Source organism: Bubalus kerabau, chromosome 17, assembly GCF_029407905.1.
Source record: "Bubalus kerabau isolate K-KA32 ecotype Philippines breed swamp buffalo chromosome 17, PCC_UOA_SB_1v2, whole genome shotgun sequence".
Lineage (NCBI taxonomy): Eukaryota > Metazoa > Chordata > Mammalia > Artiodactyla > Bovidae > Bubalus > Bubalus kerabau.
This window is the reverse complement of record NC_073640.1, coordinates 11,762,846-11,788,667: the sequence shown is the minus strand read 5'-3', so window position 1 is coordinate 11,788,667 and position 25,822 is coordinate 11,762,846. Positions and strand designations below refer to the sequence as shown.

At 45.0% G+C, this 25,822-nt stretch overlaps 1 protein-coding gene and 1 non-coding gene across 2 annotated transcripts in view; both read right to left on the bottom strand.

Moving 5' to 3' along the window:
• Positions 1–25,822, bottom strand: part of HSD17B2 (hydroxysteroid 17-beta dehydrogenase 2) — a 91,887-nt gene that overhangs the window by 59,240 nt on the left and 6,825 nt on the right. The window lies entirely within an intron of this gene.
• Positions 12,668–12,771, bottom strand: LOC129632665 (U6 spliceosomal RNA). Its single transcript, XR_008704652.1, has one exon. It is a non-coding gene; the product is annotated as a U6 spliceosomal RNA (small nuclear RNA).

Here is a 25,822-nt window from a genome sequence, read left to right as displayed (position 1 = left end):
AGGAGAGGGCTAGACCTACTGACAGCTAAAAAGGGAGGACTCTGCCTCTTCTTAAATGAAAAATGCTGCTTTTATGTAAACCAATCAGGAATAGTCAGGGACATGACCCAACAGCTAAGGGAACGAATCATGAAAAGGAGAGAGGAACTAGCAAATTCCTGGGGTAATCGGAGCAGTATCTGGAGCTGGGCATCATGGCTTCTGCCTATAACCAGTCCTCTCTTCATGTTCTTTGCACCCCTCTTGTTTGGCCCTTGTATTCTCGATGCTATTACCCAATTCATAACCTCTCAGATCGAATCCATAAAGTTACAATTGGTAATAGTTCAATATAGCCCCCTAAACAATGGGGAGCTCTGAATGTCCTACCAAAACATGAGATGATGCTTTCTACAATGAGTGATAGAAGCATCAAGACGGGGGAATGAAGAGGAAAAGTTAAAATTTTACATAACTTCCTGCTCCTTCTGCCTCTGTAACTCAGCTTGCTCCTTGCAAAGTCTGGATCATGTAGGTCACACATAGTCTCAGAAAGTGGGGACTGACAATACAAGGAACTAGAGCTTATCTCACTCACCCTTGTCCTGCTCTTTGCAATCGCCAAGCCCCTACAAACCTGCTTAATCATGCCTGTCCATGTATAAAAACTCTGTAATCCCTTTGTTCAGGGCTCAGAGTTTAGAGTGTTAACTCCTCTGGGCCCGCCAGCGTAATAAGCCTGAGTTTTGCAACTCTCTGAGTGTGGTGCTTGGTTTCTCGAGTACTGGTTTCTGCAACATTCTTGCCTGGAGAATTCCATGGACAGAGATGCCTGGTGGGCTACTGTCTATGGGGTTGCAAAGAGTTGGACCTAAACAACATCAGTGACCCTGCTGAAAAGGCATCAGGAGGAATAAGCTGATTTCATGCTTCTCTCTTCCTACAACCTCTGACCTTTGCTCTCTGCTGATAGAGGTCAGTCTCGGGATAGAAAGCAGAGTGGGGAAGATGCGTGGAGAAGGGTGGGTCCATGTGGATTTGTCTGTGGCTAGCACATCTGCTCAAACATCCATCCCCACTTCCTCTGATGGGACATTGCTTTGGTTTGAGGGAATCTTATGAGTTGCATCGTGTCTCCCGAAAAGATATATGAAAATTCCAACCTCTAGGACCTCAAAATGTGACCTTTATTTGGGAACGGACTTGTTGCAGGTGAAATTAGTTAAGGTGAGGTCATACGCAGTAGAAAAGAAAGAAGAAAGTGAAGTCGTCCAGTCGTATCTGACTCTTTGCCTACCAGGCTACCTAGACTGTAGCCTACCAGGCTCCTCTGTCCATGGGATTTCCCAGGCAAGAATAATGGAGTGGGTTGCCATTTCCTTCTCCAGGGGATCTTCCCGACCCAGGGATCGAACCCAGGTCTCCTGCATTGCAGGCAGACCTTTTACCCTCTGAGCCACCAGGGAAGCCATACGCAGTAGGGAGGGTACATATTCCAATATGACTGGTGTCCTTATTAGAAAAGGAAAATTTAGACACACAGGAGGAAGACTGTCATGTGAAGATGGAGGCAGAGATTAGAGTTACACTGCCACAAGCCAAGTATCACCTGGGACCGCTGGAAAAGGCTTCCTTCTCTAGAGGCTTCAAAAGGAGTGAGGCCCTACCCACACCTTTATTGTGGAGTTCTGGCATCAGAGCCATAAAACAAATTCAAAATAGAAGGAGGGGAAGGGATAAATCAGGAGCCTGTGATGAACACACACACACACACACACACACACTATTATGTATAAGATAGATAACAAACAAGGATCTACTGTATAGCATAAGGAACTCTACTCAATATTCTGAGATAAGCTATATGAGAAAAGAATCTTTAAGAAGCATATATGTATATGTATATAACTGAATCACTTTGTTGTATACCTGAAACTAACACAGCCTTGTAAATCAACTGTACTCCAATAAAAATAAAAATACCAATTATTCTGATGTTTTAAGCCACCCAGAATACGGCTCCTTGTCACAGCAGCTCCAGGACACCACAGAGGGGGCTACCCCTCCCCCCACATGGCACCGCAGGACAGTCCAACCCTGCTGGGGTTGGGGAAAAGGGTATTTGCCCCCTGGGATGTGGATTTTGAGCATGAAAACAGGGAACCAGACAAGTCCTAAATTCAGATCCCTGCTTTGTCACTTGCTGGCCTGATGGGACTGGGATGAGCCAGTTCAAGGGAAATTCATACCCCTAGGGCTTGCCTCCTGGTTGGGATTTTTAAGCCGTTAGGAGACCTCAAAGTGCTGCCTCCTGAGGGAGCTCATGCTATGAACAAGCAGAAACTCACTGACAGCTCTCCTCACAAAGACTGCTTGCTAGAACCATCTTGAAGACATAGACCTTCCCTTTTCTGGTGAATGAGGAGGAGGAGGACATTACTGCCCACTGGGTCTAAGACACAGTCAGCAAATATCATCAGCTTCATTATTTACAAAGCCTGGAGAAGAAAGAGGAGCAGAGAAACAGGAAGACCCAGGCCTAGCTTTCCAGATTTCTGCATTAAGCTGGGAAGCCCACCTGAGCGTGAGTGCACAACAGAGAGGGGCACAACCTTCCCAGGCCCATGGCCCACCAAAGGGGGCACTTGGCATTGGTCATTTTCCTCCCAGTGACCAGCCCCATGGCAATCATCTCAGCAGACTGGCCACAGCGCTGTCGTTAAAACGTGGACACAATACGATTTGTGGTCACACTGCACACAGATCATTGTTGATATGCTTGGCACCAAATAAGGCCTTGAGGGTGCTGTGTTGATTCCTGTCCTTGGTGATGGTAAGCTCTGACAGAGACCTACTCCAGCTGCCAAGGGCAAGGGAAGGTACGCCTGGGATCTGGGAGAGCTGACCCAACACTCAAGGACAGTCTGCCAATTTTGTAGATAAATTAAGGCTCTGCAGTGTTAATCACCCAGAGGTGGGAGGCCAGAATTTGCTGGCTCCAAAGTTCATGCTCTTTCTGCTGTGCCAGGTCACCTCCCACTCACATGTCCAGCAGTCCTGGCTTATTCGTGAATTTAAACATTCATGCATTCATACATTCATGCATGCACTTCTTCAATGCATGTTTATTGAGTAGCTACTGTGTCCCAGCAGCTGTGTTAGATACGAGTTAAGCAAAACTGAGTGAGATAGTCAAGGTAATCTAGTGGGGAGAGGGGAGCGCAGATACTTAACAGATAAATAAATGCGTATTTAATTTCTATGTGAGAAAAGTACTATATCAAAGTAAGATATGGAGATTGAGAATAACAGTTGGAGACTTAAAGTCCCAACACTAGGGAATGCTCACTCAATGAGGTAATATTTAAGCCACTAGTGTTTCAACTGGTCAGTGATTTTGTTCCCACAGGACATTGTCTGAAGACAATTTTGGTGATCACAGTAAGAAATGGCTGCTGCTGCTGCTGCTGCTAAGTCGCTTCAGTCGTATCTGACTCTGTGCGACCCCATAGACGGCAGCCCTCCAGAACCCCATCCCTGGGATTCTCCAGGCAAGAACACTGGAGTGGGTTGCCATTTCCTTCTCCAATGCATGAAAGGGAAAAATGAAAGTGAAGTCACTCAGTCGTGTCTGACTCTTCGCGACCCCATGGACTGCAGCCCACCAGGCTCCTCCGTCCATGGGATTTTCCAGGCAAGAGTACTGGAGTGGGGTGCCATTGCCTTCTCCAAAGAAATGGCGGTAGGGTGCTATTAGCGTTTAATGAGTAGAGGCCATGAATGCTTCTAGACATCCTACAATGCACAGGGCAGCCCCCAAAACAAAGAATTTTCTGGCCCAGAGTGTTAATGGCACAAGACTGAGCAACCCTGATTTAGACAAAGATATGAAGGTGACCTTTGCTGACAAAGTAGTCAAAGCTATGGTTTTTCCAGTAGTCATATGCAGAGCTGAGAACTGGATCATGAAGAACACTGAGCATTGAAAAACTGATGCTTTTGAACTGTGGTGCTGGAGAAGACTCTGGAGGGTCCCTTGGACTGCAAGGAGATCAAACCAATCAATCCTAAAGGAAATCAACCCTGAATATTCACTGGAAGGACTGATGCTGAAGCTCTCATACTTTGGCCCCCTGATGCAAAGAGCCAACTCACTGGAAAAGACCCTGATGATAGAAAGGATTGAAGGCAAAAGGAGAAGAGGGCGGTGGAGGATGAGATGGTTAGATAGCATCACCAACTTAACAGACATGCATTTGAGCAAATTCTGGGAGATGGTAAAGGATAGAGGATCCTGGCGTGCTGCAGTCCATAGGGTCACTAGGAGTCGGACATAAATTAGCAACTGACCAACAGCATGAAGATGAAGAAGATGCTAGCCCTATTCGCCTGCCCCAAGCATTCCAGATGAAAGGGAAAGCATGTGCAAAGGCTACAACGTCAGGAAAAGCTTTGTGTCTCAAGCTAAGGAATAGGGGAGAAAGTTACAGAATGAGAGGGACCAGATTGTACAGGGCCCTGGTCTTGGGCAGAAGTTTGGCTTTTTATTCTTTGCCATGGAAAGCCTTTAAAGGGTCTTAAACTGGAGAGGGCACTCTGGCTACTCTGCAGAGGAGTGGCAGTGAGGGAAGAGTAGAATCCCAGAGACTGGGATAGAACTGCCCAGGAAGAGATGACAGCCTTGACTAAGGCCGGGGCTGGTACAGGAGGGAAATGGGTGCATCAGTGATGGTTACTGCCCCGGCGGTGAGCTGGATCTGGGGGGAAGAGGAGGAGAAACGGGGATTCTGGTCTCCAGCGTGCTGGGTCCTGTGGACCTCCAGATGGGGAAGACTGAGCCAGGGCCAGGTGGGAGGGGTCCCGGATCAAGAGCTTGCCTTCAGACACGGCAGGTCTGAGACACCCAGTGGACTTGGGTAGGTAAGGTGTTGGAAAGAGGAGTTACTCAGAAGAGGCCTTGCAACTGTGCTTGCAGATCTGCCCCCAAGCAGGGGACCTTCTCTGTGTTCATGGCAGCCCACAGCTGGCTGAGAAGCCTCACCTCTGTGGGTTACCAAAAGAACTCTCTGTTTTGTGTCTATTTAAAATCCTGCCTCTGCTGCTGCTTCGGTGGTTGGCTGAGTTCCATCTGTCAAAACAAAGAATGGTCAACATCTGGGATGTTCTCGTGCCACCTTCAGTTCCAGACCCTTTGTTCTGAGACTCTCTTGTTTACAGCAATGTCAGTCTCCTGCTGAAGCCCAAGGGCTGCTTCATCTCTTCCATCCCATTGGGGATAGAATATTTACAGTCTTCTTTCCGACCTCCTTTTTCCAAACAACTCCCAGCATCCTCTGCCACCGTGTACTCAAAGCAAAGAAAAATACATTGAGACCAGGCCTATTCTTCAAGCTCTAGTTCAATCCTCTATTTCCTTTTTTCCCCTACCTTTTGACTGCCTTCACCCATTTCCCTATTCCCCCACCCTCATCTCTGGTAACCACCAATTTGGCCTCTTTTTCTAAGAGTTTGTTTTTGAAGCATGAGTGATCTATAAGACTGTGTTATTTCCTGCTATGCATCATAGCCTTTTGGTATTTTATGCATTTCAAAATGATCATCATGATAAGTCTGGTTATAATATGTCAACATAGAAAGATATGACATAGTTATTGACAACACTCCCCACACAGGTACATTTTGTACCCATGACTGGAACTTTGTATCTCTTTAATCTCCCTCATCTATTTCTCTCCATGCCTACCACCTGTTTGTTCTCTGTATCTATAACCCTATATCTGTTTTATCATGTTTATTTATTTGTCTTGCATTTTAGATGCCACATATAAGTGAAATAATACGCTGTTTGTCTTTCTCTGTCTGACTTATTTCACTTCATGATACCCTCTAGTGTTATGATACCCTCCTGATACCCTCCATCCCTGTTGTCACAGATGGCAAGATTTCATTCTTTCTTTATGGTTGAGTAATATTCTGGTGATTGCAGCCATGAAGTTAAAAGACGCTTACTCCTTGGAAGGAAAGTTATGGCCAACCTAGATAGCATATTCAAAAGCAGAGACATTACTTTGCCAACAAAGGTCCATCTAGTCAAGGCTATGGTTTTTCCAGTGGTCATGTATGGATGTGAGAGTTGGACTATGAAGAAAGCTGAGCGCCAAAGAATTGATGCTTTTGAACTGTGGTGTTGGAGAAGACTCTTGAGAGTCCCTTGGACTTCAAGGAGATCCAACCAATCCATTCTAAAGGAGATTATACCTGGATATTCATTGGAAAGACTGATGCTGAAGCTGAAACTCCAATACTTTGGCCACCTGATGCGAAGAGTTGACTCATTGGAAAAGACTCTGATGCTGGGAGGGATTGGGGGCAAGAGGAGAAGGGGACGACAGAGGATGAGATGGCTGGATGGCATCACTGACTCAATGGACATAAGTTTGAGTAAATTCTGGGAGTTGGTGATGGACAGGGAGGCCTGGTGTGCTGTGATTCACGGGGTCACAGAGAGTCGGACACGACTGAGCGACTGAACTGAACTGAATATTCCATCATATGTACACGTGTGTGTGTGTGTGTGTGTGTGTGTGTGTGTATCTCCCATCTTCTTTATCCATTTCCTTTTATTCCCTTTTATTATTATCAGACACCCATCGTTGACTTGCTCTGTACCTGGCACTTGGGGATACCATGATCAATGAGAGTGATACAGCCCCTGATAGAGACCCAGGCTTGATTCCTGGATTGGGAAGATCCCCTGGAGAAGGAAATGGCTACTCAGCACAGTATTTTTGCCTGGAGAATTCCATGGACAGGAGAGCCTGACAGGCTATATATATAGTCCATGGGGTTGCAAAGAGTTGGACACGACTGAGCAACTAACACTCTCACTTTCAATATGGATCTCACACCTTAGGACAGGGTGTCTCAATCTCAGCACTATTGACATTTGACATCAAGTAATTCTTTGTTGTGGGGACCATCCTGTGCATTGTATGATGTTTGGCAGCTTCCCTGGCTTCTACCTATTAGATGTCAGTAGCTTCATCCCGTCCCTCAAGTTGTCACTACCCAAAAATCTTCAGTCATTGCTAAAACTGTTCCTGGGAAGCAAAAATTTCCCAGTCAAGAGATATTGTTCCAGAAGGAAGAGGACATTAAACAAACACTCATCAAGGTAGATAAATGTGATGACAGAAGCATAAACAAGAGAGATTCAATTTATCTTGGCAGGAATGGAGAGATAAGAGTCCAATGTGGAGACCACCTGTTCCAGCCCAGAAAAATAGCTGGTATTCCTTCCAGCATGAGGCTTTCTCTGACTGATCAATAGTCTTCTGTCTTCCTACTTTCCTGCAGTAGCATTCACCGGCTCTGTACTAGGCAGCCGGGTACAGTACTGAGCACTGGGCGTGCCTTAGATCATCGTATTCTTGTAAGTACCCTCTAAGCATAATTGGACCACAAACCGCTAAAGATTTACCACATAAGTAAATTGAAATAGTAAATTGAATGAAAGCTGAGACAGTGACTGCTTCTACTTCTTGTTCATCCTCCAGCAACAGCCTCCCATTTCATCAGTTACCACAACCTTTTGGAACTGTCAATGTCTCCTGAGCCTCCAAGAGTGCTCCCCCCAATTTTCCCATCACCCAGATTTCTTTGTTTGATCTTACTATTCCCTAGGCCTGATCTCCCATCTTGCTTCTTCCTTGTCCCACCCTTGTTCTCAAAACTTCAGAGTTGCCCAACCGTCTCCTTCATACCCTTTCCTGAAATCATTCTCATCAGTTTCCCCAAAGCATAGAATCCAGAGGTATCCTGTCATCTCATTCAATCTGTCCTCCATGTTTGATGTTATTTAAAACTCTCCTCCTTGGAGCTTTCTTCTTCCTTGGTACCCTGCACCCTTCAGGTCTACCTTCTGCATCCTATCCTATAGATTTGGGTAGCCTCCACTGTTCCTCCAAGTTCCCAGTTCCTTGTCCCAATCTCTACACTCATTGCTCAGGCATTGTTTTAGCTTTCCAAGCTTTATTTAACCTACCTTTGTGGAATACTAGCTTAACTTGCTTTTGCAATCCATCTGGACACTCTACCTGAATACAACCTTGACACCTCAAATTGAAAGTGTCCCAAAGAAAAGGCTCTATCTTTTCTTCAAAGTCAGCTCTTTCCCTCAGCTTCTCAAAATCTGTTGTTTCTTTTAGTAGGAAGAATCATTCTTGGAGCTTCAGAATGAATTGTCTACATTCATTCTTGTTCATGAAGTCACTCCTTGAACCTGTTGTGGGCACCATGCTTTACAGACTGTCTGCCCTCATGGAACTCACAGTCCATCTGGCAAGACAGATGGTCAAAAGAAAGTGCAGAGAGCTTTGATGAGGGTTATAGTAGGAGAAGTCTAATGTGTAGCGGGTCTCTCCTCTTCTTTATCAGCTAGACCCAATGAGCTGGAAAGTGCTCTGGTTCTCCCATCATTGTGCCCCTCCAATCAGCTCCTTGCTCTCCAAACTCTTGGCCACTGCCTTGGCCTCCTAAGTGGTCTTATTTCCTCTTATTTCTTTTCACTTCTCTGAATTCTCACCTGTTACGTTGTCTTGTAACATCTTCCTTCTTATTGGTCCCCTCACAACACTGTAAGTTTATTCAATATAACTCATGTGTGTGCACGCGCGTGCTTGGTCAGTCATCATGTCCGACTCTTTTGTGACCCCATGGACTGTAGCCCACCAGGCTCCTCTGTCCATGGACTTCTCCAGGTAAGAATACTGGAGTGGGTTACCATGCCCTTCTCCAGGGAATCTTTCCAAACCAGGAATCGATCCAGTGTCTCCCTCCCTATGGGCAGATTCTTTACTGTCTGAGCCACCTTGGAAACCAAAGAGAGAGAACATTGCATTTAAATTCTAGCACTGCCACTTACTTCTTTTACGTTATATGATCTTAATTGTACAATCTCCTGAAAGCCGCAATTTCTAGTGGTTTCTTCAATTTGAGTGGGATTAATAATAGGCATTATCTATCAATGTCTTGATTATGATTTTAGAACATGGGTATTGGGCTTGTTGCATATATTCACCCTACTTTTATATATTTAAGGCTTTTCATATATTTAAAAATTATTTATAAGGTATTTGTGAAAATTAAATTAGGAAAATGCTAATCACAGTGCCTGTCACAGTTCCTAACACATAGATAGCCTCCAGTACAAAGTGGTCCTCAGCAGTGAAGGAAGGGTCACTCTTCATGCCACCAAATCCTTGCTGGGCTGCAATTATCTTATCTCTTTATTGGTTTGTGCCATGTTCTCCTCCACTGGAACTAAGCCTCATGAGGGCAGAGACCCTGCCTGTCTTCGCTCCCCGTTATATGTCAAGTGTGCTCAGGAGGCAGTTGACGAGTGGTAACTGCAAACGTGGACTGTGAAGACACACCATCATGGTTCCCTCATTCTACATAAAGATAATTAACCTCAGACAGGTAAAGCAGCTTGTTCAAGGGCCCAGAGCTAGTGAGTGGTCTAATACCTTCTTTTAGACGTTGTGCATCTTAAGAGTACATCTGTGTATATATGTTTATGTGTGTGTGATGGGATGGGTGTGGGGGATAGGTTGTGGGAAAACAGCCCACCATTAACCCTGTTTGAGTTTGCAGTCACACCTCCCTGGACCTCTATCATAGAAGCCACAGTTTGGATACAGCACTCTCCATCCAGAGGGCCAGTTTTCTGAGCCTAATATGAGGTTGGGAACCCTTCTTCTGCACTGCACATGCTTCCTTCAGTATAGAGGGATATCTATTAGTGTGACACTAGCCCTGCTCTGTCTCCCACTCCTTCCTTCCCCTTGGGAGGTGGAGCAAAGCATCTGTTTGGTGATTTTGACAGAAAGAACTTTGGAGGCTGTTTCAATGGGTGCAAAGGTCTCTTCTCTCTCTAGCAGAAGAACCAAAAGGACAGTTCAAAGAAAATGATCAGGACTGAGAAGCAGAGGAGAAAAACCAAGAGGCCAGAGTATCACCTGGAAGCACTCCTCTCTTTCTCAGCATCTCCCAGCCTGAAAAACCCCTGTGCTATTGGGCTATGATAGCCTAGCTGTCCAACCCAAGCCCTACCTCGGGGGCAAGGCTTGAGTCTTCTCAACCCTGCCTTGACTGGATGCACCATTTGTTGTTGTTCAGTCACTGTCGTGTCCGACTCTTTGTGACCCCATGAACTACAGCACTCTAGGCTTCCCTGTCCTTCACTATCTCCTGGAGTTCGCTCAAACTCATGTCCATGGAGTTGATAATGCCATCCAACCATCTCATCCTCTGTCACCCCTTCTTCTCCTTCCCTCAGTCTTTCCCAGCATCGGGGTCTTTTCCAATGCACCATTATTACTACACAACTAAGATACCTTCTTCAAGACTTATATCAGTAATAAAACTGACATCTTGATTTCCACTTGCCTATCTCTATGAGTTCAGAACTCAGCTGGGAATATTAGAAAGGGACTTATGAATTGACCCCACCAAACAAAACAACAACATCCAAGGAAGAACTTTGCATGTATACTGATTTAATTTTATTTCATTAATTCCAGGTTGGTTTGTATTGCTAATACCAAGATGGCACATGATGTTAAATCTGAGTCAACATCTCAAAGGAATGTCAAGTAATTGGAAAGGGTCCAGAGGAAACTTAATAGAATGGTGAGAGTTCTGGAAACCAGGCCATGGTAGGGAAAGGTAAAATGAATCAGAAGATTTAGTTCAAAGCAGATTTGGCTATGATATGACACAGTCTTCACATTTTTCAAGGGCTACCATGCAAAAGAGTGGTTTAATCAGATTATGTGACTTCCAAAGGCAGAACTAAGTGCACTGATGGATATTCCAAGGAGGCATATTTTGGCTCATTATAAAAATTATATTTGCAATGACTGGCATTGGATAGAAGTATAGTTACCACCTACAGATGGCCCTTTATGTGTATTATCTCATTTCATCCTGGCAGCATTCCCAGAGAGATCAGTATATGATTATCTCCATTTAACAGATAAAGAAACTGAGGTTCTGGCAGGTAGATTAATTTGCCCTAGGTCAAAAAACTAATAAGTGGCAAGGCAGGAGTTAGTAAATGCATCATTCATTGTCCTAAGTATGTGGTCTTAACTGCTACACGCTACTATTCACCCTGAATGACGGTGACCAGACCTGCACTTAGACGTACCTGTGTTGTTTCAAAAGAGGAACAGAGTTTTGGTTTTGTTTCTATTCTTCTTCTTAATGATGCCCAGGTTTGGTTTGACTTTCTAGGCTACAGGACCTCAGTAAATGTAAGTGTTTATAGAAAATAGGATTCAGGGCTTCCCTGGTGGCTCAGTGGCAAAGAATCTACCTGGAAATGCAGGAGACACAGGTTCAATCCCTGGCCCAGGAAGATCCCACATGCTGTGGCTTAACTAAGTCTGTGCACCGCGACTACTGAGCCTGTGCTCTCGAGCCCAGGAGCCACAACTACTGAAGCCCACACGCTGCAGCTATTGAAGCCCACACGCCCCAGAGCCCGTGTCTGTAACAAGAGAAGCCACTAGAGTGAGAATCGCACGCACTGCAACAAGAGTAGCCCCTGCTTGCTGCAGCTAGATAATAGCCCATGGGGCAACGGAGATCCAGCACAGCCAAAAATACAATTAGATCAAATTATTTTTTCAAAACAGGATTCAATGAAACCCAGATCCTTTCCCAGTGTTTCAATTGCCCTATCAAAGCCTTTGACCCATAAAGATGAAATGGGGGTTTCACTCCACCTAAGACCATGCTGGGCGCTGACTGTTTCAAATTAAGATCCATCCAGTGCAGTCCCTGGGCCTTGAATCCTCTGCACACAAAGAGCATTCCACACAGGTCCCTAGTAGCTTCTGTTTTTGCATTTTAGAATTGTTTTTCAGTGGACATGTATCTTTTCAATGTCCTGTTTATGGCATGAAATCCATGGGAGATGGAAAATCTGAGCACAGAGGAAGGAACTCATAAAGCATACCAGTGGGCAAGAGAGTGGAAGTGAGGGTCAGGGAGCACATGCTGTGCATGATAAATTCTATGTTGAAGAGGAGACGCCCCTCTGTGACAATGGTGGGTGGAATGGATGCAAGCGTCCCTGGATCATCCAAGCCAGACATGTTCCTCCATTCCACTCCATGTCTGCCCCAGACTCCCTCCTGCTTCCTGCTTATCTAGCCCTGTCTTATCCTCATTGGCACCTGGATTCACTGACTTGTGTTACCCCCAGGTGTCCGTTTTCCTCCATTTTGTTCAGTGCGACAGAACAATCTGAACCATCTACCCATTAACCTGATGTCCCTGGCCTTGATTCAGAACCTCTGCCCACACTGTGTCCTAACACGTATTTGTTGACATCCTATGATCTCATCTAATCACCAACTCTGAGGTTCCAGCACTGGAGGGTAAGGGATGATGCAAAAGAGCTGTATCTGGAAAGAGTTCACCGTTAGGAGCATAAACAGGGGACACCAAAATGCATGGGATAATCAAAGTTCACAGACTGAAAAACAAATGGACAAGGTAGCTATGTCTTCAAGGCACTAAGCAAGGATAATCTTGGATAGATTTTAAAAAAAAATTTTTTAAATAGGAGTGTAATTGCTTTACATTGTTGTGCTAGTTTCTGCCATACCACTACATGAAAAGTATGGAACACTTCATGTATTTTTGTGTGTTATCCTTGCCCCAGGGCCAAGCTAATCTGTGTCATTCCAATTTTAGTAGATGTGCTACTGAAGCGAGCACTTCGATGGCTTTTTTGAGATAAACTTGTTTGGACCAGGAATCCTTCTGAAGAGGGCTAAGGACAAAGGCCACCTAAGTGGGAGGGGGTAAGAGGAAGGACAGGGAGGAGTCAGAGGACAGAGCAGCAGGGGAGAAGCATGGACATGTAGTGTTCTGGAAAGCAAAGGAGGCCGTGTCAAGAAGGAAAACAGTCAGCAGTGCTGGCGTGGAAGCCATGCTCAGGGGACGAGGAGGGTACCAGTAACACTTGGAAGAGCAGCTTCAGCAGCTGGGGTATGAACCAGAGGGTGTTCTGTTCGTGCTGCATCCCAGGTGACCAGGAGCATGCTTCGAAACAAGTCATCACAAAGCCCTGTCCAGAGCAAGCCAAGAATGACATTACAGAACAATGGGCCCACCACAGGCCATGTCACTCTGACCTTTCTACATGGGTGACCTCAGCAAAAAGAACCAGCAGAGATAAGTCCTTAAGCAAGTGAGTCTATGGGGACAAACCCATTGTGTCCAACCAATGACCATGACAAGGGGAGGACATTTCACCAGCTTGGTTCATTCACTAATGGCTCTCTCACTCATGAACACTGAGATGGGTCTAATGTGCTCAGAGACAGAGAAGGCACTTGGTCATAAAAGAGATCTGGCCTCTGCCATCAGCTTACAACACATTTGGGGGAACTTCATTCCATGAGTATATCCGCCAACCTCAACACGCCATCTAGAATGCCTAATAAAGTCCCCATTCAAATTTTACAAAATTACCCAAGTTTTAGCAATACCTTTTTTATGTCTCTCTGTAGAGGGCTACTGCTGCTGCTCCTGCTAAGTCACTTCAGCCATATCCCACTCTGTGCGACCCCATAGACAGCAGCCCACCAGGCTCCACCGTCCCTGGGATTCTCCAGGCAAGAATACTGCAGTGGGTTGCCATTTCCTTCTCCAATGCATGAAAGTAAAAAGTGAAAGTGAAGTCGCTCTTTCATGTCCGACTCTTAGCGACCCCATGGACTGCAGTCTACCAGGCTCCTCCGCCCATGTATTTTCCAGGCAAGAGTACTGGAGTGGGGTGCCATTGCCTTCTTTGTTAGAGGGCTAAGGTTAAGCTTAAAACGAATGATCAAAGAGGTTATGTGTTCATTAAAAACAATCTGATAGACTAAATTATAGATTCACTGAGGACTGTATTGATTCCTTACAATATATACCAATGACCTCTTCCCCTGAAGCACTAACCACGCTATGTTGCTTGTGTTTCTCTTTCTCCATCCTCCTTCTCCAAACCTAATCAAGATCTAGGTCTGTATTTCCAACGGCCCCCTCACTGCCCTCAAACTCAAACCTGAAGTCAGATTCACTATATGGCATCTCTCCATTATCACCCTTTTCAGGCATCCTTATTCCCATCTGTGGTACCTTTCATTTTATCTTCTCTCATGAGCATATCCTACATCCAGCCAATTACCACGTTTCGTGTCAAGCAGGGTCTTGTGCCCATAAAAGATGTTCAACACTTACTTGCCGATGAATGGACACATTTTATATTCTGGAAACATTTATAGCTGACTGGTAACTGTAGCCATGGCACTGATAATGACAGCTGTTAAAGACCAAGGCCAAGGCTTTGGGTGGCAGATGGGGCTGAGCTGGGTTTAGTCTCATAAGATGCTTGCTCCTTAGAAGAAACGTTATGACCAACCTAGACAGCATATTAAAAAGCAGAGATATTACTTTGCAAACAAAGGTCCATCTAGTCAAAGCTACGGTTTTTCCAGTGGTCATGTAAGGATGTGAGAATTGAACTATAAAGAAAGCTGAGCACCAAAGAATTGATGCTTTTCAACTGTGGTGTTGGAGAAGACTCTTGAGAGTCCCTTGGACTGCCAGGAGATCCAACCAGTCCATCCTAAAGGAAGTCAGTCCTGAATATTCATTGGAAGGACTGATACTGAAGCTGAAACTCCAATACTTTGGCCACCTGATGTGAAGAACTGACTCATTTGAAAAGACCCTGATGCTGGGAAAGATTGAAGGCAGGAGAAGGGGATGACAGAGGATGAGATGGTTGGATGGCATCACCGACTCAATGCACATAAGTTTGAGTAAACTCCAGGAACTGGTGATGGACAGGAAGGCCTGGTGTGCTGCAGTCTATGGGGCCACAAAGAGTTGGACACGACTGGGTGACTGAACTGAACTGAACTGATGTTGCTTAATATTCTAAGGACTTTGGACACATCATTCCCTCATTCATAAGATGTTAGTTACTAAGGTTGTGGGAATCAAATATAAAAAGTATGTAGAGCTCTGAGTGCAGAGATGTTATTTCCTTTAGTCCCTAGTCCACTGTCAGCCTAGAAAAGGAAATGGCAACTCACTCCAGTATTCTTTTTTTTTTTAATTGAAGGATAATTGCTTTACAGAACTTTGTTGTTTCTGTCAAACCTCAATATGAATCAGCCATAGGTATACATATATCCGTCCCCTTTTTGAACCTCCCTCCCATCTCCCTCCCCATCCTAACCCTCTAGGTTGATACAGAGCCCCTGATTAAGTTTCTTGAGACATACAGCAAATTCCTATTGGCTCTCTATTTTACATAAGATAATGTACGTTCCCATGTTACTCTTGCCTGGGAAATCCCACGAGCAGAAGAACCTGGTGTGCTACAGTCCATGAGGTCTCAAGAGTCAGAAGTAGCAACTAAACCACCACCACCCACTATCAATGTTTATCCATTTCAGCAGACTAACATTAAAGAAATGGAGTAGCCATCATGGTCAACAAAAGAGTCCAAAATGCAGTACTTGGATGCAGTCTCAAAAACAACAGAATGATCTCTGTTTCCAAGGCAAACCATTCAATATCACAGTAATCCAAGTCCATGCCCCAACCAGTAATGCTGAAGAAGCTGAAGTTGAACGGTTCTATGAAGACCTACAAGACCTTTTAGAACTAACACCCAAAAAAGATGTCCTTTTCATTATAGGGTACTGGAATGCAAAAGTAGGAAGTCAAGAAACACCTGGAGTAACAGGCAAATTTGGCCTTGGAGTACGGAATGAAGCAGGGCAAAGGCTAATAGAGTTTTGCCAACAGAACGCACTGATCATAGCAAACACCTTCTTCCAGCAACACAAGAGAAGACTCTACACATGGACATCACCAGATGGTCAACACAGAAATCAGATTGATTATATTCTTTGCAGCCAAAGATGGAGAAGCTCTATACAGTCAGCAAAAACAAGACCAGGAGCTGACTGTGGCTCAGATCATGAACTCCTTATTGACAAATTCAGACTTCAATTGAAGAAAGTAGGGAAAACCACTAGACCATTCAGGTATGACCTAAATCAAATCCCTTATGATTATACAGTGGAAGTGAGAAGTAGATTTAAGGGCCTAGATCTGATAGAGTGCCTGATGAACTATGGACGGAGGTTCCTGACATTGTACAGAAGACAGGGAGCAAGACCATCCCCATGGAAAAGAAATGCAAAAAAGCAAAGTGGCTGTCTGAGGAGGCCTTACAAATAGCTGTGAAAAGAAGAGAAGTGAAAAGCAAAGGAGAAAAGGAAAGATATAAGCATCTGAATGCAGAGTTCCAAAAAAATAGCAAGAAGAGATAAGAAAGCCTTCCTCAGTGATCAATGGAAAGAAATAGAGGAAAACAACAGAATGGGAAAGACTAGAGATCTCTTCAAGAAAATTACAGATAACAAGGGATACCATCTTTCATGCAAAGATGGGCTCAATAAAGGACAGAAATGGTAGGCACCTAACAGAAGCAGAAAATATTAAGAAGAAGTGGCAAGAATACGCAGAAGAACTGTACAAAAAAGATCTTCACAGCCCAGATAATCACGATGGTGTGATCACTCACCTAGAGCCAGACATCCTGGAATGTGAAGTCAAGTGAGCCTTAGAAAGCACCACTACGAACAAAGCTAGTGGAGGTGATGGAATTCCAGTTGAGCTATTTCAAATCCTGAAAGATGATGCTGTGAAAGTGCTTCACTCAATATGCCAGCAAATTTGGAAAACTCAGCAGTGGCCACAGGACTGGAAAAGGTCAGTTTTCATTCCAATCCCAAAGAAAGGCAATGCCAAAGAATGCTCAAACTACCGCACAATTGCACTCATCTCACACACTAGTAAAGTATGTGAAATTCTCCAAGCCAGGCTTCAGCAATACATGAACCGTGAACTTCCAGATGTTCAAGCTGGTTTTAGTAAAGGCAGAGGAACCAGAGATCAAATTGCCAACATCCGCTGGATCATGGAAAAAAAGCAAGAGAGTTCCAGAAAAACATCTATTTCTGCTTTATTGACTATGCCAAAGCCTTTGACTGTGTGGATCACAATAAACTGTGGAAAATTCTGAAAGAGATGGGAATACCAGACCACCTGACCTGCCTCTTGAGAAATCTGTATGCAGGTCAGGAAGCAACAGTTAGAACTGGACATAGAACAACAGATTGGTTCCAAATAGGAAAAGGAGTACATCAAGGCTGTATATTGTCACCCTGCTTATTTAACTTATATACAGAGTACATCATGAAAAATGCTGGGCTGGAAGAAGCACAAACTGGAATCAAGATTGCTGGGAGAAATATCAATAACCTCAGATATGCAGATCACCATGCTTATGGCAGAAAGTGAAGAGGAACTAAAAAGCCTCTTGAGGAAAGTGAAAGAGAAGAGTGAAAACGTTAGCTTAAAGCTCAACATTCAGAAAACTAAGATCATGACATCCGGTCCCATCACTTCATGGGAAATAGATGGGGAAACAGTGGAAACAGTGTCAGACTTTATTTTTTGGGGCCCCAAAATCACTGCAGATGGTGACTGCAGCCATGAAATTAAAAGATGCTTACTCCTTGGAAGGAAAGTTATGACCAACCTAGATAGCATATTAAAAAGCAGAGACATTACTTTGCCAACACAGGTCCATCTAGTCAAGGTTATGGTTTTTCCAGTAGTCATATATGGATGTGAGTGTTGGACTGTGAAGAAAGCTGAGCAGCGAAGAATTGATGTTTTGAACTGTGGTGTTAGAGAAGACTCTTGAGAGTCCCTTGGACTGCAAGGAGATCCAACCAGTCCATTCTAAAGGTGATCAGTCCTGGGTGTTCTTTGGAAGGAATGATGCTGAAGCTGAAACTCCAGTACTTTGTCCACCTCATGCGAAGAGTTGACTCATTGTAAAAGACCCTGATGCTGGGAGGGATTCGGGCCAGGAGGAGAAGGGGAGGATGAGATGGCTGGATGGCATCACTGACTCAATAGATGTGAGTCTGGGTGAACTCTGGGAGTTGGTGATGGACAGGGAGGCCTGGTGTGCTGCAGTTCATGAGGTCGCAAACAGTCGGACACAACTGAGTGACTGAACTGAACTGAACTGAACTGAATGTTAAGTTTAAAGGAGCCCAGAGAATTCCCTGGTGGTCCAGTAGTCAGGACTCCTGACCTTCACTTCTGAGGATTTAGGTTCAATTCCTGGATAGGGAGGTAAGATCCCCCACAAGCCACGTGTTATATGCCCCCCACCCTCCCCACCATGGCCACCAGAAAAAAAATTTAAAGGAAGCTAAATCCCAAGCTGAGGCCAACAATATTCCATTTTAGAACACAAATTGGGCTGTTTAGTAAGTCCTAGAAAGGGGTGACCATCCACCTAGGACTCTGTTTGGGGTGTAAGATAAAGACTTCCACATCAAACATATTCTTCTTCCCTTCCCTGATCTCTCTTCCACTGTACCTACTTTTGAAAATTCCAATTAAAAATTATGAAATTCAAAAAAAAATATCCAACTCAACAAGTTTTAATGAGTGCTGGCTGTGTGTGTCATGGCTGATTAACCAGTTGCCTGGAAGACCTTATCTTCCTTGTAGAAAGTAACTTTTTCAAATCCTAATGAGCTCCCTCCCACACCCAACACTGGGCTTCATGCCACTCTGGAAATCCTTCTGGAGGCACCCTCCATTTCTTTGTCGACCATTGTTTTTCCTTTTAGTTCTCTTTTTATCCTACCTAACCTCACCCGTCACCACGTCAGCAGACAAAATTGCCTCTCTCCCTCCCTCCCCCTCCTCTTTCTCATCCACTAGCTCCATTTATAACTGTGAGTGTGAGTGTGAGTGTGTGTGTGTGTGTGTGTGTGTGTATTATTTATAGTTTACAGAGGAGAAAACAGTACTTTGAAAGATCACACTGCTAGTAAGAGGTATCTAGCAGATATCAGGCTGCCCCAGATCCTTGACCATTTTAAAAAATTGTTTTAATTGGAGTATAATTGCTTTACAGCAGTGTGTTAACTTCTGCTGTACAATGACGTAAATTAACTATGTGTGCATGCTAAGCCACTTCGGTCATGTACCACTCCCTGTGACCTCATGGACTGTAGCCCTCCAGGCTCCTCTGTCCATGGGATTCTCCAGGCAAGAACACTGGAGTGGGTTGCCATTCCCTCCTCCGGGGGATCTACATGCATACATATATCCGGGGCTTCTCAGGTGGCACTAATGGTAAAGAACCCGCCTGCCAATGCAGGAGACGTGGGTTCAGTCCCTGGATGGGGAAGATCTCTTGGAGAAGGGTGTGGCCACCCACTCCAGTATTCTTGCCTGGAGAATTCCATGGACAGAGGAGCCTGGCGGGCTACAATCCATAGAGGTCTCAAAAAGTCGGACACGACTGAAGCACTTAGCACACAGCACACACATATATCCCCTCCCTCTTTGGCCTCTCTTCCACCTCACCCCAATCCCACCCCTCTATTTCATTCCTCCAGGGGGCCTTCCCAACCCAGGGATCAAACCCAGGTCTCCCGCACTACAGGCAGAGTCCTCACCATTTGAGCACCCCCACCCCGGGATCCCCTTCCCACTCCTCTAGGTCATCACAAAGCGCTGAGCTGAGCCCCCCGTGCTACACAGCAGCTCCCCCCAGCTCTCTATTTTGCACACGGAGGTGTATATGTGCCTTGACCATCTGGAGGGGCTCTCATCCATAGCACACTTCACTCCCAGCAAGCAGAACCTGTGACCTTGTCCACCGGCTGCCCAGAATGCTGGGGTCCTTTTAGGCGGTGGCCATGGAAAGCCAGAGGGCTTCCCTGGTGGCTCAGACGGTAAAGAATCCACCTGCAATGCAGGAAACCTGGGTTTAGTCCCTGAGTTGGGAAGATCCCCTTGGAGGAGGGCATGGCAACCCACACCAGTATTCTTGCCTGGAGAATCCCCGTGGACAGAGGAGCCTGGTGGGTTCCAGTCCAAGGGGTCGCAGACATGACTGAGCAACTAAGCACACACACAGCAGGGACAGCCAGCTGGAGTTTCAGCCTCTCCTCCTCTTGCCAAAGGGGGTGGGGGTGACAGCCCTTGACTAATGATTGACAGGTATGAGGGTATCCCCTGGCCCGCAAGGAGGACAGCTCTGGCCTGTGACACCTGGACCTCCTGATCTGCCCCGGGTTACTGAGCTAATACCAGAGCCAAACGCACTTCCCTTGTTGCTGAATCGGGGCTTGGCCTCCTCCCCTTCCCTGTTCATCTTCCCTCCTCCACAACCTATCACCCTTAACCTATAAACCTTTCCAATAAATTCCTTTCACACAAATCTTCGCCTCAATCCCTGCCCCTGGAGAACCTACCCTGAGGCAATGTGCACGCAAGGTTCCACCCAAGCCTGTCAGACTTCAACCCTGTTTTGCCTCCATGGTACTTGACATGCTGTTGCAGGGTGGCTGGGCTCTTCAATAATCTCACAGCCGTTTAAAAAAATTGACTGGCTGCCATAAGCCTTTGGGGCCTTGAAGACAAACGTAGGTTTGAATGCTCTACGTGCTATAATTATATGTCTTGGAGACAAAAGCCCTTTATTTTAACAAAGTGAAATAAGGGACTCAAGGAAAAAGATTTTTTGAACTTGTAATTGTCCTACACCTGGGTCCATAATTAAGTAGACACTTGGTCCACTGTAGTGGGCCAAGCCCTGATTCAGCAACAAGGGAATATGATCTCTTTGTTAAATGGTTTTGTTATGAGAAATGGAATATTTCCTGCTATATCTGTAAACAAGAATATCACAGTCATCAAGGATTGCAACCCTTCAAAGTAAGGTGGTGAACCCTAAGGGCACTCAGGAAGGAAAAGAATATCTGCCACCTAGTAGCCATCAGACTGCAGCCTCTCCCTGCAGTGAGCCCTGAGGAAAGGAAGCTCAGGATGTGAAAGCACGGGACCCAGGAAGCCGAGGCGCATATGAAAGGAATGATCTTAGTGAGCCCTCGTCTTCCCATGCAGAGAAAAGCCCCAAATTCCTTAACTTAGAATATTTGATCTTCTTTAATTAACAATAACCTTCTGAGGTTCAGACTACCTGCCCTTTGTTTCAAAAGTTCTGGATAACCTTGGCCCCTCTCCTCGCCTCCTCCAAGCGATTTTCTCAGGGTTACTTGAGATGCTGTCTCAAGTAAAAGCTTGAGAGGCTTGGCTTGAGGCCCTAAAAATTTCCACCAAATAAAACATGATTCTCAACTTTTAGATTATGAATATTTTTAAAGTCCACGGTTATATAAGTAATATAACTACATTAGACAAATTCTGAGGGAAAGACAAATCTAAGTACTCTGATCCAACCATTCACACACTATTTCCTCCTAGTGCTTTTCATGTTCGTGTGACATGGATATAGTCTTAGCCAAACACCAGGATCCCCTGGGTGCTTTCCCTTAGTTCAGTTTCCATGTTCTGGCACAGTTGTCAGGTCATTTTACAGGAGTTTTTCAAAATCTCGTTTTACATCCGGACACTATACCAATCATTTGCCACCATTTTGTTTTTTTCTTCATTTTAATGACATTTGTTGCTTTCTTTCTAATTTTACAATGTTGTCACCATTTTGCTGGCTTTTGATATTTCACAATTTTAAATAACTTTGTAAATATACTGGTTTGGTTTGCATCTTCCCTTTTTCTCACATTTCAGATTATTTCTTTAAGAGAAATGTCCAAATCTTGAATTATCAGGTAAAAGAATAACATTTATGGTTTTGAGGTACACTGCCACATTTCTCTATGTACCCCCCCAACCCTAAAATGTGTACTGATTTACCGTAGAAGCCAACCTGAAGCAAAAGCTGTTCCAAGTCGTGATTCTTTAAGGAGTTATGAACTGGATTACTATGATGGTGCACTCAGTCACCCACAGCCAGACATTCTGGAGAGGGAAGTCAAGAGGGCCTTAGGAAGCACTGCTGTTAATAAAGCTAGTGGATGTGACAGAATTCCAGTGAAACTGGAATTCAAATTCAAAACCCTAAAGGATGATGCCATCAAGGTGTTGCAGTCAATATGTCTACAAATCTGAAAGACCCAGCAGTGGCCACAGGACTGGAAAAGGTCAATTCTCATCCCAATTCCTAAGAAGGGGAGAACTTAAAGAATGTTCTAACCATCGGACAATTGCATTCATCTCCCGTGAAATAAGGTCATGCTTAAATTCTTGCATACTAGGCTTCAGCATTATGCAAACCAAGAACTTCGAGATGTCCAAGCTGGGTTTAGAAAGGGAAAAGGAACCAGAGGTCAAATTGCCAACATTCGCTGGATCATAGAGAAAGCTAGGGAATTCCAGAAAAACATCTACCTCTGTTTCATCAACTATGCCAAAGCCTTCGACTGTGTGGATCATAATAAACTGTGGAAACTCTTAAAGAGATGGGAATACCAGACCATCTTACCTGTCTCCTGAGAAACCTGTATGTGGGTCAAGAAGCAACAGTTAGAACCCTGTATAGAACAACTGATTGGTTCAAGACTGAGAAAGGAATGTGACAGGGCTATCTGCTGTCGCCGTGTTTGTTTAATCTATATGCTGAGCACATCAAGAGAAATGCCGGGCTGGATGAGTTACAAGCTGGAATCAATATCGGTGGGACAAACATCAACAACTTCATTTATGAAGATGATACCACTCTACTGGCAGAAAGCGCATTTAGAAGAAGTCCTAAATGCGAGTGGTGGCTGCCTTGCGCTGGAGCAGCCATGTGCAGATACCCCACATCCAAGGTGAGAAAAACCCCAGTAAGATGGTAGGAGCTGGAGCAGCTGTGAGGAGATATCCCACGTCCAAAGGCAAAGGAGAAGCTCCAGCAAGACGGTAGGAGGGGCGAATTTGCATTTAGAATCAAACCCCGTGCCCACCAGAGATGCTTAGAGGGCTCAAACAAACCTTGTGCGCACCAGGACCCAGGGACACCAGAGACTGAGACAAAACTGTGTTTGAGCATCTCCTGTGGAGGTATGGGTCAGCAGTAGTCTGCCGAAGGGACAGGAGCTCTAGGTGTGAGTATGGTATAACTCCTCTTGGAAGAGGTTTCCATTAACCCCACTATAGAGCTGCCAGAACTTACACAAGACTGTGATCTGGGAGGGCACAACAGAAACTTGTGCAGCAGGACTAAGGAGAAAGGAACAGTGACTCCACAGGAGACTTGCCTGTGGGTGTCCAGGAGTCTCTGGTGGAGGCGTGGATCGGCAGTGGCTTCCTGCAGGGCTGGGGGCACTTAGTGTAACAGTGCATGCCTGGCATCTTTTGAGGGAGGTCACCATTATCTTCATTACCTCCACCAAAGTTTCAGTTCAGTTCAGTTCAGTCGCTCAGTTATGTCCAACTCGTTGCGACCCCATGAATTGCAGCACGCCAGGCCTCCCTGTCCATCACCAACTCCCGGAGTTCACCCAAACTCATGTGCATCAAGTCGCTGATGCCATCCAACTATCTCATCCTCTGTCCTCCCCTTCTTCTGCCTCCAATCCCTCCCAGCATCAAGCTCTTTTCCAATGAGCCAACTCTTCGCATGAGGTGGGCAAAGTATTGGAGTTTCAGCCTCAGCATCAGTCCTTCCAATGAACACCCAGGACTGGTCTCCTTTAGGATGGACTGGTTGGATCTCCTTGCATTCAAAGGGACTCACAAGAGTCTTCTCCAACACCACAGTTCAAAAGCATCAATTCTTCAGTGCTCTCACATCCATACATGACCACTGGTAAAACCTAAACCTACTAGACAGATCTTTGTTGGCAAAGTAATGTCTCTGCTTTTCAATACGCTATCTAGGTTGATCATAACTTTCCTTCCAAGGAGCAAGCGCCTTTTAATTTCATGGCTGCAGTCACCACCTGCAGTGATTTGGAGCCCCCAAAAATAAAGTCTGACAATGTTTCCACTGTTTCCCCATCTCTTTCCCATGAAGTGATGGGACCAGATGTCATAATTTTGGTTTTCTGAATGTTGAGCTTTAAGCCAACTTTTTCACTCTCCTCTTTCACTTTCCTCAAGAGGCTTTTTAGTTCCTCTCCACTTTCTGCCATAAGGGTGGTGCCATCTGCATATCTGAGGTTATTGATATTTCTCCCGGCAATCTTGATTCCAGCTTGTGCTTCCTCCAGCCCAGCGTTTCTCATGATGTACTCTGCATATAAGTTAAATAAGCAGGGTGACAATATACAGCCCTGATGTACTCCTTTTCCTATTTGGAACCAGTCTGTTGTTCCATGTCCTGTTCTAACTGTTGCTTCCTGACCTGCATACAAATTTCTCAAGAGGCAGGTAAGGTGGTCTGGTATTCCCATTTCTTTCAGAATTTTCCACAGTTTATTGTCATCCACACAGTCAAAGGCTTTGGCATAGTCAATAAAGCAGAAATAGATGTTTTTCTGGAACTCTCTTGCTTTTTCGATGATCCAGTGGACGTTGGCAATTTGATCTCTGGTTCCTCTGCCTTTTCTGAAACCAGCTTGAACATCTGGAGGTTCATGGTTCATGTATTGCTGAAGCCTGGCTTGGAGAATTTTGAGCATTACTTTACTAGCATGTGAGATGAGTGCAATTGTGCGGTAGTTTGAGCATTCTTTGGCATTGCCTTTCTTTGGGATTGGAATGAAAACTGACCTTTTCCAGTCCTGTGGCCACTGCTGAGTTTTCCAAATTTGCTGGCATATTGAGTGCAGCACTTTTCACAGCATCATCTTTCAGGATTTGAAATAGCTCAACTGGAATTCCATCACCTCCACTAGCTTTGTTTGTAGTGATACTTTCTAAGGCCCACTTGACTTCACATTCCAGGATGTCTGGCTCTAGGTGAGTGATCACACCATCGTGATTATCTGGGTCTTGAAGATTTTTTTTGTACAGTTCTTCTGTGTATTCTTGCCATCTCTTCTTAATATCTTCTGCTTCTGTTAGGTCCATACCATTGTTGTCCTTTATCCAGCCCATCTTTGCATGAAATGGTCCCTTGGTATCTCTAATTTTCTTGAAGAGATCTCTAGTCTTTTCCATTCTGTTGTTTTCCTCTATTTCTTTGCATTGATTGCTGTTCAGTTCAGTTCAGTCACTCAGTCGTGTCTGACTCTTTGCGACCCCATGAATTGCAGCACACCAGGCCTCCCTGTCCATCACCAGCTCCTGGAGTTCACCCAAACTCATGTCCATCAAGTCGGGTGATGCCATCCAGCCATCTCATCCTCTGTCATCTCCTTCTCCTCCTGCCCCTAATACCTCCCAGCATCAGAGTCTTTTCCAAAGAGTCAACTCTTCACATCAGGTGGCCCAAGTATTGGAGTTTCATCTTTAGCATCAGTCCTTCCAAAGAACACCCAGGACTGATCTCCTTTAGAATGGACTGGTTGGATCTCCTTGCAGTCAAAGGGACTCACAAGAGTCTTCTCCAACACCATAGTTCAAAAGCATCAATTCTTTGGCGCTCAGCTTTCTTCACAGTCCAACTCTCACATCCATACATGACCACTGGAAAAACCATAGCCTCGACAAGACGGACCTTTGTTGGCAAAGTAATGTTTCTGCCTTTGAATATCCTGTCTAGGTTGGTCATAACTTTCCTTCCAAGGAGGAAGCATCTTTTAATTTCATGGCTGCAATCACCATCTGCAGTGATTTTGGAGCCCCCAAAAATAAGTCTGACACTGTTTCCACTGTTTCCCCATCTATTTGTCATGAAGTGATGGGACCAGATGTCATGATCTTAGTT